This window comes from Mycteria americana, chromosome 10 (genome assembly GCF_035582795.1).
Source record: "Mycteria americana isolate JAX WOST 10 ecotype Jacksonville Zoo and Gardens chromosome 10, USCA_MyAme_1.0, whole genome shotgun sequence".
NCBI classification, from domain to species: Eukaryota; Metazoa; Chordata; class Aves; order Ciconiiformes; family Ciconiidae; genus Mycteria; species Mycteria americana.
This window is the reverse complement of record NC_134374.1, coordinates 12,328,890-12,344,269: the sequence shown is the minus strand read 5'-3', so window position 1 is coordinate 12,344,269 and position 15,380 is coordinate 12,328,890. Positions and strand designations below refer to the sequence as shown.

The window sequence follows — 15,380 nt, the reverse complement described above, 5'->3', positions numbered from 1 at the left end:
GGGCTGGCAGCGTAGGGTGAGAATAGATGACACATGGTGGCACTGGAGCTCTGAGGTTTGGTTACGTGTGGGTAGCTGTAACCCATCGATCATAGGCTTAAATGTGATGTTTCTGTAAAGGAGGGGAGAGCCCCCCCCCCACACCCATCAGCAGTTGTCCGTGCCCCATCTGTGGTGCTGAGGAGAAGCCCCCCCAGACCCTGTTCCTCCCTGCGCATGGTCTGAGGTGGCTGTCTGGCCTGGAGGGTGTCCCGGGACGTCCCTGTCAGCTGGGGACAAGCTGGCAGGCAGCGGGGATGGCAGAACCTCCCACAGCGGGCTAACCCTGCCGCCACCCAGCACCTCGGACGCATCCTGAGCGGTGCTGAGCCCCAGCCTCCTCGGACGTGCTGCGTGTCTGGGTCGCTCTGGGACAGGGGACACATCCCTGGCAGGCAGCCGCCCTGTTTCGTGCTGGAGACGGGGCAGGATGAGGTCTCGGTTCTGCCGCCCCAGTACCTGCGTAGACAAACCACCCCAGCGAAGCACCGAGCGTGTTTCCCCAGCATGGTATCTGTGCTGTGCCTGAACTTCCACACCCGGTTTTCCAAAATTCAGGCCTTTTTGAGTCCTTCCAGTTTCCCTGCCATCGCGCTCCTGGGTGCGCTTGGTCTGGCAAGAGGCAGGACAGCCGCTTGCCGTGATTGCCTTCGCAGCGAGGGGACGTGGTGGCGTGTCACCGCAGCTTTCTGTTTTCTGAGAGTGTTTTTCAGGAAAGGGGTGGGGGTGGCGCCTGGAACAGGCAGAGGAGCTGGCGGGGATCTGCTGCTTCCCAAAAACTCGGTGCAGCTCCCAGGGGAGATAAACAAGTTAGTCACTCGGTGAGCTCACGGCAGAGGCATCTTGGCCTCCATGAGAATTTGTCGCGGGCCCTTCCCGGGCTGCCGGGGTGCAAGCACGCCCCAGTGCCGGCTCCCTGGAGGAGGCAGCGGCTGCGTGGCCACGGGCAATGGCTGGCCCCGTGCTCCTCGTGCTCGGGCAGTGCCCGTCGCCTGTCCCTTGGTCCTTCTCCCGCGCACCGTGGTCCTGGCAGGAAGCCCCGGCGCCTCTCCCACCGTGCCCTGGCACTCGCAGCCCCTCTGACGCAGCCCCTGAGCCGAGCAGGGACTCGCCTGGGTGTCTGCGGGATCCAGGCGTGTTCCTGATGCGAGCGGTGGATGTGTGCAAATTCGAATAAATAGCGAATCGGCTGAAGGGCTGCTATCAGGGGTCTGGGGGAGACTGGGGGGCTCTGAGGAGGGATGATCCCCCCCCCCCCCCCGAGGTTCTCTGCTGGCTGCGTTTGGGACGGGCAGTGCAGCGGCATCAGGACCTCCCATGGTTCGTGGCTCGTGGGGTTGTTTCTTAGACGAGCCACCCTTCGGGGCGTGGAGCGTGGTCTCTGGAGCTCACCGGGGTTTGCGGTCCCTCTTGTGCCCCGCAGAGCTGAGCCTGCGCTGCTGGCGCGTACCCCCCCGGGTCTCGTGGGGCGGGGGCAGGCAGTGCCGCAGCCCCGGCCCCCCTCGGAGGTGCGCTGGCTGGCTGCTGGCTGCCGTCTCCCGCAGGTGCCCCGGCCCCGTCGGACGTGCACCTGCTGCTTGGCCCCAGCACGTAGGATCTCGTGCGCTGGGAAAGAAAGCGCCCGGGAGCTTTCTGGGGATTTCCCAGGGAGAGCTGGGATCTGGGAATTTTCTGCCTCCCCTCTTCTCCCCTCCTTCCTCCAGCAGCGGCTCTCACTCGCATGCTAGTCCCGGGGTCACAAACGGTTTTAAAAAAAGCAACAGCCCACACAATGCTCTTCCCTTCTCTAACGGGTGCTGGTGACGAGATACCGCATCCGGCCCGGAGGATACAGAATTAGCCCTCCGCCTGGGAAAGGCCCTGCCAGTCCCTGCCGGCAGCTCCAGCGCCGCGGGGCTCTGAGGTCAGCGGCGCATCGCCACGCGCGGAGGAAAGTGACTCCGCATCCTACAGATGCATCCTCTGTTGGGCTCGCTCGTTCCCCTCTGACGGGTCGTGCAAGGAATCAGTTTCTCTTCCCCGCTCGTGGGATTCCTTGGAGGTCGCGTTGCCGGCGCTGATGTCAAGCGGTGCTTTCTGTGACGTGCGGGGCGCGTGCAGGTTTCTCTCTATACGTGGCTTCTGCGCTGGCAAAAATTGGGAGATATTTCCGTAGGTCAGGACAGGGAATTCACATTTTACGGGAAATGTGGTAATTTCCACAAGAGCAGCAAGAATAAAGGGCGGCCGAGCAGGTAGGGGATATTCCTGGAAATGGTTCTTAGGACAAAAATTCTGAAAAATGTCAGTGTGGGCGTAGGAACTGTTTCATTTTGGTGCGCATCCAGCCCAACCTGAATGTCGCCGTCCAGCCCGGCTCAACCCAATACAACCCAAAGAGCACAACTCAACACAACCCAACCTGAATGATGCAGCCCAGCCTACCTCAGCCCAACCCAACACGAATGACCCAACCCAACCCAACCCAAGAGGAATGATCCAACGTAACGCAACCCAATGAGAATGACGCAACCCAATGAGAATGACGCAACCCAACCCAACGTGAATGATACAACCCGGCCCAACTCAACACAACCCAACAAAACCCATCATGGATGACACAGCACAGCAAGATCAGAGGACAATCCAGAGGACCTTTAAGAACGCTCAAGGAGAGGAGGGTCCATGGAGTGGAGCTCCAGTTGCTGGCTGGTCCTACCCTACCCCTGGTGCCAGGCTGTTGTAGCGAAATAGAAAGAGCAAAACAACCTCTACCCGCCAGGACTTCCCCTCGAAACAGGCTGTGAACTGGTGAAACGTGGCTGTGTGCTCGGGACCTGAGAGTCCAGGGGGATTTTCTGGTGTCTAATAAGGGGTTGAGCCTCTCTGCTCCTCCTGGCTCTCTCCTTTCATGACGCTTACTAGGACTGAAGTCACCCCTAAACATCTGTCTCTTGCAGGGATGCTGGCCAGTGATTTCAGGAGGGAGCAGAGCCCAGCAGGAGAACCTGGAGCGTGCAACCGTGTTAAGAAAGCGAGCTGAAACCTGCAGCAAAGCCCCTGATGCGGCTGTGATCCTGACTGCGGTGTGCGGCCGCCTGCGCAGCGCTTGGTCCAAGGGCTATCGGAGCCAAGGGACACATGCCGGGTCCCTTCGGGCGCAGCGCTGGGCTGCCCGTGGGGCCGCTCGTGGTACCACTGGCTTTGCTGCTCCGGCGTTACTCCTCCCTAAGGCCAAGCTCCCACTCCCAAGAATGCATCACATCCCCATGGAAACACAAATGCTTATTTATTTGACTTGTTTCAGTATTTTTTTTTTTTTAATTTAATTTAAACGCCCCCCTTCTTTTTTTTTTTTTTTTTTGTTGGTTATTCGAAGGAAGGAAGGAAGCCCAAACTCGGATGTTTGTTTGTTCTGTCCTGGCCGATGTTCCCTTGGTCGTGCTCCAGTGGCCAATAAACTGGCAGGGAACCGGAGCATGGAGCACGGCAGAGCCTGGGAAAGGCCGGGACCCCGCTTCCCCCGGCCTTACGTCATGGTTTCTCTCCGATTAGCGTGGCCTGGGGGCCGCGTGCTGCCAGCTGCCTTCGCTGCCTTCGCTGCCTCCGCTGCCTCCGCTGCCTCCGCTGCCTCCGCTCCCCCTCGGGCAGGCAGCGCCTGCCTGCCAGCGCCTTTGTCACCAGCTCACGGGACCCTTCTTGGTGGGACGTCTGCAAGGAGAGCATCTCCTTGCAACCCAGGTTCCCTCCACCCTGCCCTGGTGTCATCTTCTGAGCCCCTGACCCACGGTGCGGCTGGGACCCCACGATTCAGCCCTGGCTGGGGACCATGGAGGGGGAGAACCCGCAAAGGATCTGGGCTGGGGTGTGAGCTGTGCTCTTCTCACAGGCCTTCACCCTCTTCATCCCGGCAGGTCCCGCTCAACCGCGGGCATCCAGTGATGTCTGAGGTGGTTACAGACCCCAGACAGAGGAGGAGGGGGTGCTCGCAGGTCTGAGCGATCAGTCGGGAGCTCATCCCGCGGCTCCTGACACAAGCCATTAGGTTGGAAAGTCTCTCCTTCCTCCAAGCTGGGATGTGTGCTCAACGTGGCCCGAAAGAGGCAAATATTTATGGGGTATTGAATATGATGGGTAGGGGAGCTGGAGGCTTTGTGGTCCTCTCGCTCCCTGCTCCCTGTTGAGGGCAGGGACACAGTTCAAGGGAAAGGGGAATGTGCAACGGGGGCTTGATCAGCTCTGGAAACTTCTGAAGCTCTCCTGGGAAGAGCATCTGCCCAGGGATGTTGGTTGGGGTGGCTCTGCGGGAGGTGAGACCCTGCCAGGATTGCTGGGGTCGGAGACACATTTGGGTGGGCTCAGGAGATGAGTCCCTGGGGCCCTTGCAGGGTAAACGAAGATGCTGGAGGTACTGGAGGGAGAGGCGTGGTGGAAAATGCCGGAGCAAGAAGGCAACAGGAGGTTGTCTCTGTTAGAAATGGGGCATTCGCTCTCAGTGGTCTTTTCTTTGCAGCAGTGGAGGGGCCCCGAAGCCACCCTTTGGGTGCTATGGGTGTCTCCCCCCACCACCCAGCTCCTGCCGATGTCCTCATGCAGGAGACTTGAACTTCTCCCAGCCAAGGCAACGCAAGCGGCTCCCAGACCTCCTGCCTTGAGCCCCACATCCCAGCAGCTCTTCTGCCTTTTGCTCGTCTGCCATGGAGCAGTTTTCCCCTGGGCTCCCAGCAAATTTCCTCATCTCTTCCAGCATCTCAGTGCCTTGGGAAAGTTGGAGGAGATCGCTCAGATGATGCAGAGCACCGCTGCGGGCATCCGGGCCCGGTGAGGAGAGCACGAGGGGCTGAGGAGGAAGGTCTCTGCCCATCTTTCGGCACACTCGCCTGCCTCTTCCGTGGGGGCAGGTTCCCCGGCTCTGGGTCCCTTCTCCCGACCCCGTGCGTTCGGCAAAGCGTCCACCCCGAGCTGTGCAGGAGGGTGGTGGGCACGGGGGTCTTTCCTGGGGAGCAAGTGGGGATGCTCGGGGGGGTCCCCGGGCTCTGTGCGAGGCCAGGTGACCCCCAGCACCGTGCGGTGCAGCAGCCGCCGCGCTGGCTTGCTGCCTGCTGGCCCGGGCGCTCGTTCCAGGGGATAATATATAGCTTTGATGCTGCTAATTGGAGCTCTTTCCCTACGCTTCCTCCTTTCAATCTTCCTCCGCCCTCGGCTCTGCAGGGTCAATAAGTGATTCGCATTAAAGCGGAGTCTCTGTCGGTTCCCGTGCGTCTACGGCAGCCGGGTCCCTGCCAGGGGGGCTGGCAGGAGGGGGCTGCCTCAGCAGGGTGAATCCTCCAGACCCTCGGGGGTGGGAGACGAATCCTTGCAGGTCTCCTCCCTGCAAACCTTCTCCTGCCCCGGGGCTCTGCTGCCTTTCCCTGAGCCCCCGGGGTCCCCCTGCTCCTTCTCTGTCTCCCTCCCTCACCTCAGCCCCTGCCTCTCCTCCGTCCGAGCCCCCCGCCCCGGGCTGGCCATCAGCAGACAGCCGCTATCGATTTTCCTGGTTCAGCAAAACCCAGCAGCGAGGGGAGCGCAAGCCGGGGCCGGGCAGCGGTGACGTGCGATGGCAGCGCTGGCGCGTCTGCGAGCCGGGCGCGAGGGTGACGGGGGAGCCGTCTGGGGAGAGCTGCCACGGTCCCCCAGGTCCCCGCCAGCTCTGTGTCCCGTTTTCTGGGAGACTTGGGTGGCTCTTCCTGCCCTGTGCCCTGAGCAGCCCTGGTTCGTGAGACCCAGTGGTGGGGAAGTGCAGCTCCTCCGTGGGACCCTTCTGGAAACCCTTCCGTGGGGAAGCAGGAAGCCCTCAGCCCTCCCTGCTTTGGGGGTGAACGGCCCTTTGCTCTCTCCGAACAGACCCAGGTGGACGCGGACGTGCTTTCCCCAGGGAGCCAGTGATTTTCTCAAGCCCGTTCCCAGCTGAAATCCCACACGTCCTTCTGACCTGCCCAGGGACACTGGCAGCGGAGGAGAAGCTACGTCCAACATTGAGGCTGGATCATCGCCCTCCTTCCAGCCTGCTCTGTGATGACCCCCGGCAAAGATGCTTTGGATCGTGGCGTCTTGGAGAGCAGCGGCCAACCTCCTGCTCCGGCTGCGCCCTGGGGTCTTCCACATCTCCCATAGCGTGGGAGCGGGAAGGATCCTTCCCAAATCATTGCAGACCGAGAATAAGCCATTGCACCTATCACAAGGGGTAAACTGAGTCAGGAACTGTGAACCGACTTAATTTCCTCATTTCCATGATCGGGTGCTTGGCGGTGTCCTCCAGAAAGGGAGGAGTCGACCACTGTGGGCAAAGACTTTTTTGAACTTTATTGCCTGTGTATTCGTTGTGGAGCAGCAGGTCCTCTCCCAGGCTGCTCTCCCACCCTCCGCTCATGGAAAATAATAAAACCTTCAGCCTCACATTGCCCCCGTAGGAAAATCTTCAGCCTTACATCGCCCGCCCTGGGAAAATGGGGTGTCCCTGGAGGGACAGACACCCAGGGTGCTGGTGCAGGGTTGGGGCAGCATCTGCACCTTCCCGTGCCTCCCGATGGAGATAGGGAAAGGTGAGCCTTTATAGGGAAAGGTGAGCCTTTATACAGCCAAAACTTCCCCTCCTGTGCTGGGGGTGGGGGCTCTTCCTGCCCCAGAGCAGGTATTTGGGGAGGGCGGAGATCAGCCTCCCCCGGGCGTGAGCGGGACGAGTCAGGTGGAAGCCACGCGGAGACCGAGCCCGTTAAATCCAGGACCTCGGTGGCTCCGCGTGTCCAAGCTGAGGGTCGGAGCCCCCCTAGGCCCCATGTCCTGTGTCCCCAGGTCTGCCCCACGGCTCCTGCACGGCCTCCCCAGCGTCATCCCGGTGCCCCGTCCCTTGCGCCGGGGCTTCGGGCCGTGCCTCCTCTCCCACCCCGCTGGGACCTGGGAGCAGCACTGCCGTCGGGAGGGGACGCAGCCCTGCAGCAGGGCTCCCCAGCTCAAAACTGCCCAACAGAACGCTGCGGTCTGTCCTTGCCAGGTGGCCAGCACTGCTGGATGTGGTCCCCGAGCAAGGGACATCCCGATGCTACCCGCCTCCGAGGCAGGGGACAAGACGGGTGGTGCGTGCAGGTGCCCCTCTTTGCCAGTCGCCGTATTTTGGAGCAAGGGCAGCTCTGCCTGCGCTGAAGGCGGCGTGAGCGTGGAGGGCTGCCTGCTAACTCCCCCTGCTCCGCTCCGTCCCCCTCGGGGCATCCCTGGGCTCACCCCCTCTGCTCACACCCCCATCCTTCACCCCAGGGATGTCCTTCACCCCGGGGCCACCGCTTTGGCCGCTGCACAGCCCCTTTCGCCGTCCGTCCCAACTTTCCCACTGCCCGCAGCCGAGCCTGGCCCTGCCCCAGCCCTTCCACGGCCCCTCGGGTCTCTGGCTCGGAGCGGAGGAATGCGGATCTCCGGCCCAGGGTCTCTTTGTCCTAATAAATGGCCCTGGGGGGGTCTTGGTGTCAGGGGCACTTGGCAGGAAGGCAGACGGCATGGTCGTCCCCATCCAGGAGAGCCCCCGCGCTCGGCCCCACGCTGGCAGGGCAGTACGGACCAGCAGCATCCCTGGGGAGCATCCCTGGACTGCCAGGCCCTGCCCGGCCGCTCTGGGAAGCCCTGGGAATAGCCGGAGGAGACCCCAGCCCCGTATAGGGAGCATCAACCTCCTCCTCACCTTTCCAAGCCCATTAAGGGGCTTTAAGCATCTCTGCTGCTCTCCATCACCGGCTCTGCGGGGCAGAGCTGGGGCACGGCGTTGGGGTTGGTGCCAGTGTGAGAGAAGACCCCTCCTCGTTGCGTGCTCAGCCCCCTCTTCCTCCTGATGGGGGGTCCCGCCACACCAGGTGCCAGTGGCCGGCATCTGCAGCCGGACAAGCTCCAGCCACCGCTGCAAGGTGGCTTTTTGGGGGGGTGCGGGCAGCTGGGGGACACTGGTGTCACCCCCCTCTTCCCGATGGGGACCCGAAGCCTGTCTTGGCGGATGCTTTTCCTGGGAACCACAGCGAGGGACAGGTGAGCCAGGTTTGCGAGAGCCCGGAGCAGAGCATCAGCTCACCGTGGGTCTGACCACCACCCTCCCCGCTTCGCTGGCTCCGGCTGGGCTCGGTTTGGGGGTGGGAGGGGAAATCCTCTGGCCCTGCCATGCTGGAGGTGGGAGCAGACCACCCTTCTGGCCGGACCGGGAGACCTTCAACCTCCGAGGCGTTGCCTGCACCTCGGGGGCTTGCTTACGGGCTTTGGGCATCTTCTGCTTTGTCGTGTGCAACGGGTGGAGGTGCCCAGGGGATTTTTGGGGCTCACACCACAGAGCAGGTGCCCGCGGGGAGGCGGGAGATGGGCTGCGTTGGGGGGCAGCGAGGGGTGGGGTGTCAGGGGGTCACAGCCGTGGGGCAGAGCCTCTCTGTCTCACCAGAGGAAGGCAAGGAGGTGAGAGAAGGTCAGCAAAGTTTTTGCCTGGTCCAAAAGCACTTAGGCAGGAGGGTCCAAGCCTCCAGATAACCACTGTTATTTAATTTATTTTTTCTAAATAAAAAAAAGGAAGGAAGTTAATAAATAATGTAAAGTGGAGAATGCATTAATGAAAGAGAGAGCGAGGGAGAGAGAGGAAAAGAGAGGAAGGGACAGGGCAGAGTGAGAGCGCGGGGGGGGGGGGAGGGAGATATTCCTGCCTGTATCGATTGGATATGATTACATTAGACCTATCAAATATTCATACTACATTCCACAAGAGGTCATTGTGTGTGTTTTTCCAATTTAGCTCTGCCTTGGCGCAAGGAGCAGGCTCCGAGTGGGAAAAGGGCTGTGCGAACGGCTCCAGCTCCGGGCCCCGGGGATGTCACCCACCGGATGCCACGGTCCGGGTGGGCTGTTGGGGCTGGGGGCGAGCGGGGAAGGGGATGCCCAAGGGGGTGCGGAGGGGATGCTGAGCTGGCTGCTGGCCCTGCGGGTCCTTCGCAAAGCCCTTGAGGGCTGTGGGTCGTACGTGGGCGCAGCGACCGCTGCCGAAGGAGCGACACGAGGACACGTGCGTCCCCGCTCCAGCACCTTGCTCCTCCCTGGCAAGCATTTCTGCTCCCTCCCCAGGCAAACTCAGCAGCTGGAGGTCACTATCTACCGGTCGCTATAGGCTGTTCCTTACCCAAGAGCACCTTAATGGAGGATTTTAACTGGGACGTCCCTTCGCCGGCCGGGAAGGGTCAGCCCGGGCCACAAAGGGAGGCAGGAGGTGGATGAGATGCCGTGTGGAGGGCAGGCGGGAATGTGTGGCGGGTCTCCCACGGCGGGGCCCCTCTGCCAGGGCATGCCGGCTCCTCTCACCCTGCCTCCGTCCCCTCCCTGCTGCCTTCGCTGGCCAGGATCCTCGCAGAGGCGGGTGCCCCTGGGAGAGGACCACAAGGGAGAAGGACCCGCGGCGTCAGCGGTCCCGTCTCAGGTGGCTTTCAAGGACCCAGCTGTCCAGCGGCCGGAGGGAGCCGTCGGGGTGGGCTGAGCCCACCTTGCAAAACCCACCCGTGGCGGCCCTTTGCCCCGGGGAGGCAGCTGGGGGGCTGCTGCCCGATTTTACTTCCATCCGAGGCACTTCCCTTGCCCGTGCCTCAGTTTCCCCGTACTGCAGTGCCGCCGGCGGGGGACGCGGCCCCGTACCTCCACCTTCCCGCAGCATCACCGGGGCACTGCTGCCGTCCCCACCGCTCCCGGCCCCGGCTGCTCCACCAAGGCTCCCGCTGCCCTCCGTCCCGCTGCGGCCCCGGCCAGCGTTGAGCCAGCGCTGCGTTCTCTCCTTACATTAATAAAAATTTTACAGCACGGTGGCAGGAAATGCATTTTCAGTTCATCTGCTGCAGCTATTAGATTACCAGGAAATGGCTGGCTGGCCGGCGGCCAGGGCCTCCAAAGGGCCGGCGCACGCCCAGCGCAGGGCGGAGGGAGAAGGCGAGCGGAGCCCATCGTGCTGACGGGCACTGGGCTGAGCCGATGAGACCGGTCCCGGTCATCCTGGGTGTCCCCATGGTGTGCCGGGCTGTCCCCCGCCGGCTCTGCCCGCGCGCCTCGGGTGCCGGGTGGAAGGCTGCCTGGGGCTGCAGAGCAAGGGATGCTCCGAGCTGGCAGGGACGGATCCATTCCCCGCTGTTTTGGGCAGCTGGGGTGAGCCGAGGAGGCATCTCTCGATGAACCTCCGCTCCATCCTAAGAGCAGCAGAGCCCAGACCGGCTGCAGCCTCTGCTGAGGCTCTGCTGGGACTGGAGAGAGGTGGAAGATTTGGGGCTGGGACAGGGAGGCTGCATGCACCGAGCACGGAAGGTCTCTGCAGAGGCTGGTTATTCCAAGCCATGGGATTTCGGGCTGCCAGGCTGGGCTGGAGTCAAGGGGAGCATGGGAAGGAGTTAAATTTGTGTTGTCTGTAAAAAAGCCGGGAGGAGGGGGTAGGTGCGCTGGCTATAAATACCTCTGAGGTGGCCGTGCTAATGAAGGGAGGGAATTGTGAGCAGCCCCTCGGAGAGGAGGGCCAGTGGCTCCAACGGCCCAGGGGAGGGACACGGTTTTTAGGCTAGGCGGTGTTTTTAGGAGAGCCCTCTTAGAGGTGACTGCGGCCGAGTGCTGGAGCCGGCCTCTACAGGTGGGACAGCTTCGTGCTGTGACCCCTCTGAGTCCGGCCCGGCCGCGTGCCCGGGGTTCCCCGTCGGGCACCGAAGCAGAGCATCTTCCTTTGGTGGAGATGACGCCCTGGGGCTGCAGCTGGGCTGGCTCTGCCCCGCTCCAGCTGCGCTTTTGGGGTGCGCTGGGTGGTCCCTCCTCTCGGGGCGCTCCGACGAGCATCCAGGAGCGGGGCTGGGCTCCGGAGGGATGCTTGAGGCTCCCTGCCCGCGCCTGGCAGCAGCTTTGGGGGTCTTAAGCCCTCGCTGCCTGCTTGGCCTGCCAGAGCCCCTGGCTCCGTGTGCGGGATGCTGCTTTTGGGCAGGAGGCGACCCCAGCCCTCTGCTCCCCCAGCCCTGCCGCGGTGACATCTCCACTCTGGTCCCTGCAAGCCGGGACCAGGTGGGAGAGGACACCCGGGCAGCGGGAGCTGAGGGATGGCGAAGGGGGAAAGCAAGGGATGATGGAAGGGAGTGGAGCGAGCAGGGGAGCAAAGTGTGGGGAGAAAGCAAGGTCTGAGCCTTGCTGAGGTTTATTAAAGTTTAACAGAAAAGAAACCCTGGTTTGCGTGGAGGGGACCAGCTATTTTTAGCCGTGGGTAGGATGTCAGCTCTGAAAATAGCCTGCTACCAGATCCTAATGAAATCCTCTCTCTTTGGCTCTCACCCGGAGCGAGTTTGGAGGGGGAGGATCGCTGTCACACCCGCAGCCGAGGAGCTCCTGACATTCACAATGACTCGCCTTATTTTTTATTTTTTATTTTTTTTTCCTTCCCCCTCCGGTTTCTCCTATTCTTCCCGGCTCTGCCTTACGCCGAGCAGAGGAGTCACCAGCCAAAAAAGTGAATGCGGGGGTGGTGCTGCTTAGCTACCACCAAATCCCAGGCAACATGTGACCAGATTGGCAATTTAATACCAAGCCTTTCTCCCCTGCACACGCGCGCTCTCAAGTTAAAGTGACATTGAAACGGGAACTCAAAGTGCTGAAGGCAAAGAAATTGGGGGGAGCTGCCTCCCCCCCGCCTGCCGACTCCGTCCCTGGGGAATGAGTTTTGCTCAGTGGGGCATGAGAGGGCTCGGTGGGGAGTGGGAAGGGTGGTACCCGGGCGAGGGAGGATGCTCGGGTCGGGTACCTGGGCTTGAAGAAGAGGTGGAAGATCTGCTGCTGGGTGCACGGACCGGCTGGTCTGCGGATAGCTGAGCACACCTGGGCATCTGCAGGAGGGATATCCGATACCCGTGGTGGAGCTCAGCCTGGGACCTCCGGAAAGCATGAAGAAGATTTGAAATGGTGGGTGGCGACTGCTCCTAGGAAAGATCAGGGTGGCGGAGAAGCACCACAGGGAGCGTGGGGCATAGAAGCCAGGGAGAGAGACGGCCCTGAGGGCTTGGGGACAGAAGAGACAGTCGTGGGAGCGTCACGTCCCCATCAAGCCAGGGGCTGAAGGTGCCATACAGACCCAGGTTGGATGAAGAACATGTGTCCTGCGGATGCAGGGTCAGGCCTGGCAAGAGGGACCGGTGCTCCATGGGCTTTCTGGGGACATTCAGGGTCCGGAGGGTGCAAACCCTTTGGTACTTGATTCCCCGGTGGGTGTAGCAATGGGGTTTGGGTGGGGAAATATACATCTCCCACCCACGGCACCCCACACAGGCCTCAAGCTTTGGCTCACCAAAGACAGCCTGTTCCTAACGGGAAGGAGAAGCCTTCAGCTCTGCGCCCTTCGTCTGCCCAAGGAAGGACCCCGCGCAGCCGGCTGGCTGACACGGTGCGAGGGATCCAGCTCCGGAGCTGGCTGCCTGTACCGCAGGCAGAACGCGTGCCCAGGCACCTGCCAGTCCTTCCAGGGAGCTGGCAGATGGAGTTAACAATTTCCCAGCGAGGAAACGCCTGTGTTGACAGGCCCCCCAACGCCTCTGTGACCGATGCACCGTCGGGCTCAGGTTCCTGAGGGGCGCAGGGTTGGCCTCTCTGTGTCGCACATTTGAAGCCACACGTGCTGCTTGAGTCACGTCTTTGCTCTGGTTTCTCTGCCGGGAGGGTGACGTGGATTTGGGTAGGGGACAAACATGTTTTCTGTAGAAGAAGAGCTGCCGCGGAAGCACAGGGAGCCCGTCGATGCACCGGGACGCCCCGAGCTTTGCCCAACGCTTGGCGCTCGCTGTACACGAGGGGACGCGGAGAATAAAAACCCCCGTATATCTGCTTTTCTGTTCACCCTCCGGCTGGGTTCCCGTGCCGGGTTAGCAGCTCAGCCCGGGCGCTGGATGCTCTCCCCCGAGACGGCACCTCCTGCCTCGCCGCCGTCCGCGTGGGGACAGAGCCATCTGCATCAATGAGTCAGCAGGACCCACTTAACACTTCTCCAGCAGGATCTACTCCTCCTGACAGAATGGGCAGCTTCTGGCAAGCTCCGTCAGCGTGTTACAATCTCAGCTCATTAAAGGGACGCATCCTGAGCTCTTTATTGATGTTTTATGCTGCCTGGCTCCATCTTCAGAGAAAAACTCACATTGCAGTCAATGACTACACCTCCGCGGTGCTGCGGGCTGAGTAAGGAGCTCAGGATCTGGCTCGCATGGCGGGTCGGGCTCAGCTCTGGGTGCTCCGAGGCTGCATCGCTGCAAACGGTGGGGTTTTACCCCAAAGCGGCCAAGAGACATCTCAGGGCCAGGATCCCTGTGGGGCGTTTTCTCTCCAGGGACTGGGGAAGGTTCACAAGGAAAATGCAAGGAAGGGGTGGCTTTTTTTTTTTCTTGCTTGCTTATCCCTCTTTGCTGGGCGAAGGAGCTGCGTGATATGGAAGGAAAATGATGTTTTCTTTCCCCCAGCGCTGCCGTCTGTTCAGCTCGAGCCCGGTGGATGCACCTGGCCTCCTACTTCCCAAAGCCTGTGGTGGGAGCCACACGTCCCTCCACCTTAGGAGAATCGCAGTCTTTTAATAAGTTCCCCAGCGCTTGCTGTTGCTTCTGAAAAGCTAGTGGCACTGTCTGGCTTCAAGTGGCTTTTACATAATACAGACTGTCAGGCTAGATGAACATCACGGTCCCTTCTGGCCCTAAAATCTGTGAATCTAAAAATTAGAGGGCACCAGCACCTCATTGTTTCTGGCTGATTTAATCAGGGGAATCGCATGTTCTCTTTATCCTCTCCTTTTTTTTCTCTCCCCCCCTCCCCGCATCATCTTTAACTGAAGATGAATTCGCCCTCCCCCTGTGCCCAAGCTTGGCTAATAGCATCAGAAGAGATCAGACATCTTCAGCCTTGCTCTGGGATATTCTCCTCTCCGCTGCCCACTTCCGGACTGATTCACAGCGGTTAATTGTTCGGCTGTCTGCACAGGCAGGACCAGAGGTGGTCAGGCTTGGAGGCGGCCTGACAGCGTGCCTGGAAAACAGTGCCGGGCTCTCCCGGTTGTTTTAAAATTGCAACTAAGTACTTCAGGCTCCGGATTTAGCTCTTGTGGTTTTGTGAACACGCGTGTGTATCTAGAGAAAGACTTTTTGAGGAGGGGAAGGAAAGCGAGTAGCTGCCCACCTTTTTTTGTGGCGTTGGGGATGCGCAGGGGGAGTGGAAAGAGCAAAGCGGGGAGGAATCGCTGGCGACCTGCGGGGATTGCCGGGGATGAGGGTTCCCCCGAGGCAGAGATCCGCAACAGGCGCTGGGGATTTGCCAGGTGGGCTCGGCTGGAGTTGGGAACACGGGGATGCGCTGCTGCCATCTCAGTGCCCGTATCTGGCTGCTATCAGCTGTGCCGGGCAGGAGATGTGCTGATGGCCTCTAAAATAAGGGCAGAGAACGGGACTCCTGGGAGCTGCTTCCTCTCCCCATCCCTTTGGACAGGACCCCCGGGGCGTTCGAGGGGTTAAAAGGTGGCGGATTCAAACTGGGAGGAGGAGTGAAACCGATTCAAAAGACCAGTTAAGAGGAGCGGGGCTCAGCTGCAGGTAGTGGCTGAGAAGGGGCAGAGGCAGCGGCGGTGGGGCACGGCGTGAGCTGTCGCAGCGCGGCGGGAGGGACGTTAAAGCCCCCGTTCAGGGGCAGCCGCTCGCTCCCGCGGACCCCGCGGGGGGAGAGATTATCCGAAATCTAACGCAGCGTCCCACCTTCCTCTGACACGGCTCATATCATGGCTGCGCGGGGGACCACATCCCTCTTCCAACAGCCAAAAACCCTCCGAAAACCTGCCGGAGGCTCTGTCCCAGACCCTTCCTCTGGGAGTGGCTCTAAACTTTTTCTGCTTTGCAAATGCGTTCGGGTTCCCAGCCCTCCTCTTCAGAGATGCTGCGGTCAATAACTCACCAGGAGGCTGCTATTCTCCCTCCGCTTCCCACCCTCCCACTTGTCTCGGTATCTCTGCATTCATGCCTTTTTGGCCCTCCCTCGGCAGCGGGTGAGGAATAAAGCAGCGCTGGCTGAGCACGACGCAGGCTGCGCTAGGGATGCTGTGAGCCAGCGGAGGGAAGCCTGAATCACCGGCACCTCAAGGTGGGAGTGATAGATTTGGGCTGGGAGAAAGGGAGGACATCACACGTGCTTTTAGGAGTCAGGTGCTCACAGCCGGCTGGCAGTCGCCGGGAACCGGGCAACTCAGATCCTTTCTGAGCCTTTACAGACGGAGCTGAGAGCGATGTGGAGAAGAAGAGGGGCTCGCGGGAGCGCAGAGAGATGCAGCGTTAAGGCTCCGAGCTGTA

At 61.1% G+C, this 15,380-nt stretch overlaps 1 long non-coding RNA gene across 1 annotated transcript; it reads left to right on the top strand.

The window, feature by feature from the left end:
• The first annotated feature begins 3,632 nt into the window (after positions 1–3,632).
• On the top strand, positions 3,633–6,453 carry LOC142415045 (uncharacterized). The gene is made up of 2 exons (XR_012777279.1): positions 3,633–4,870; positions 5,902–6,453. It is a non-coding gene; the product is annotated as an uncharacterized LOC142415045 (long non-coding RNA).
• Positions 6,454–15,380: the final 8,927 nt, after the last annotated feature.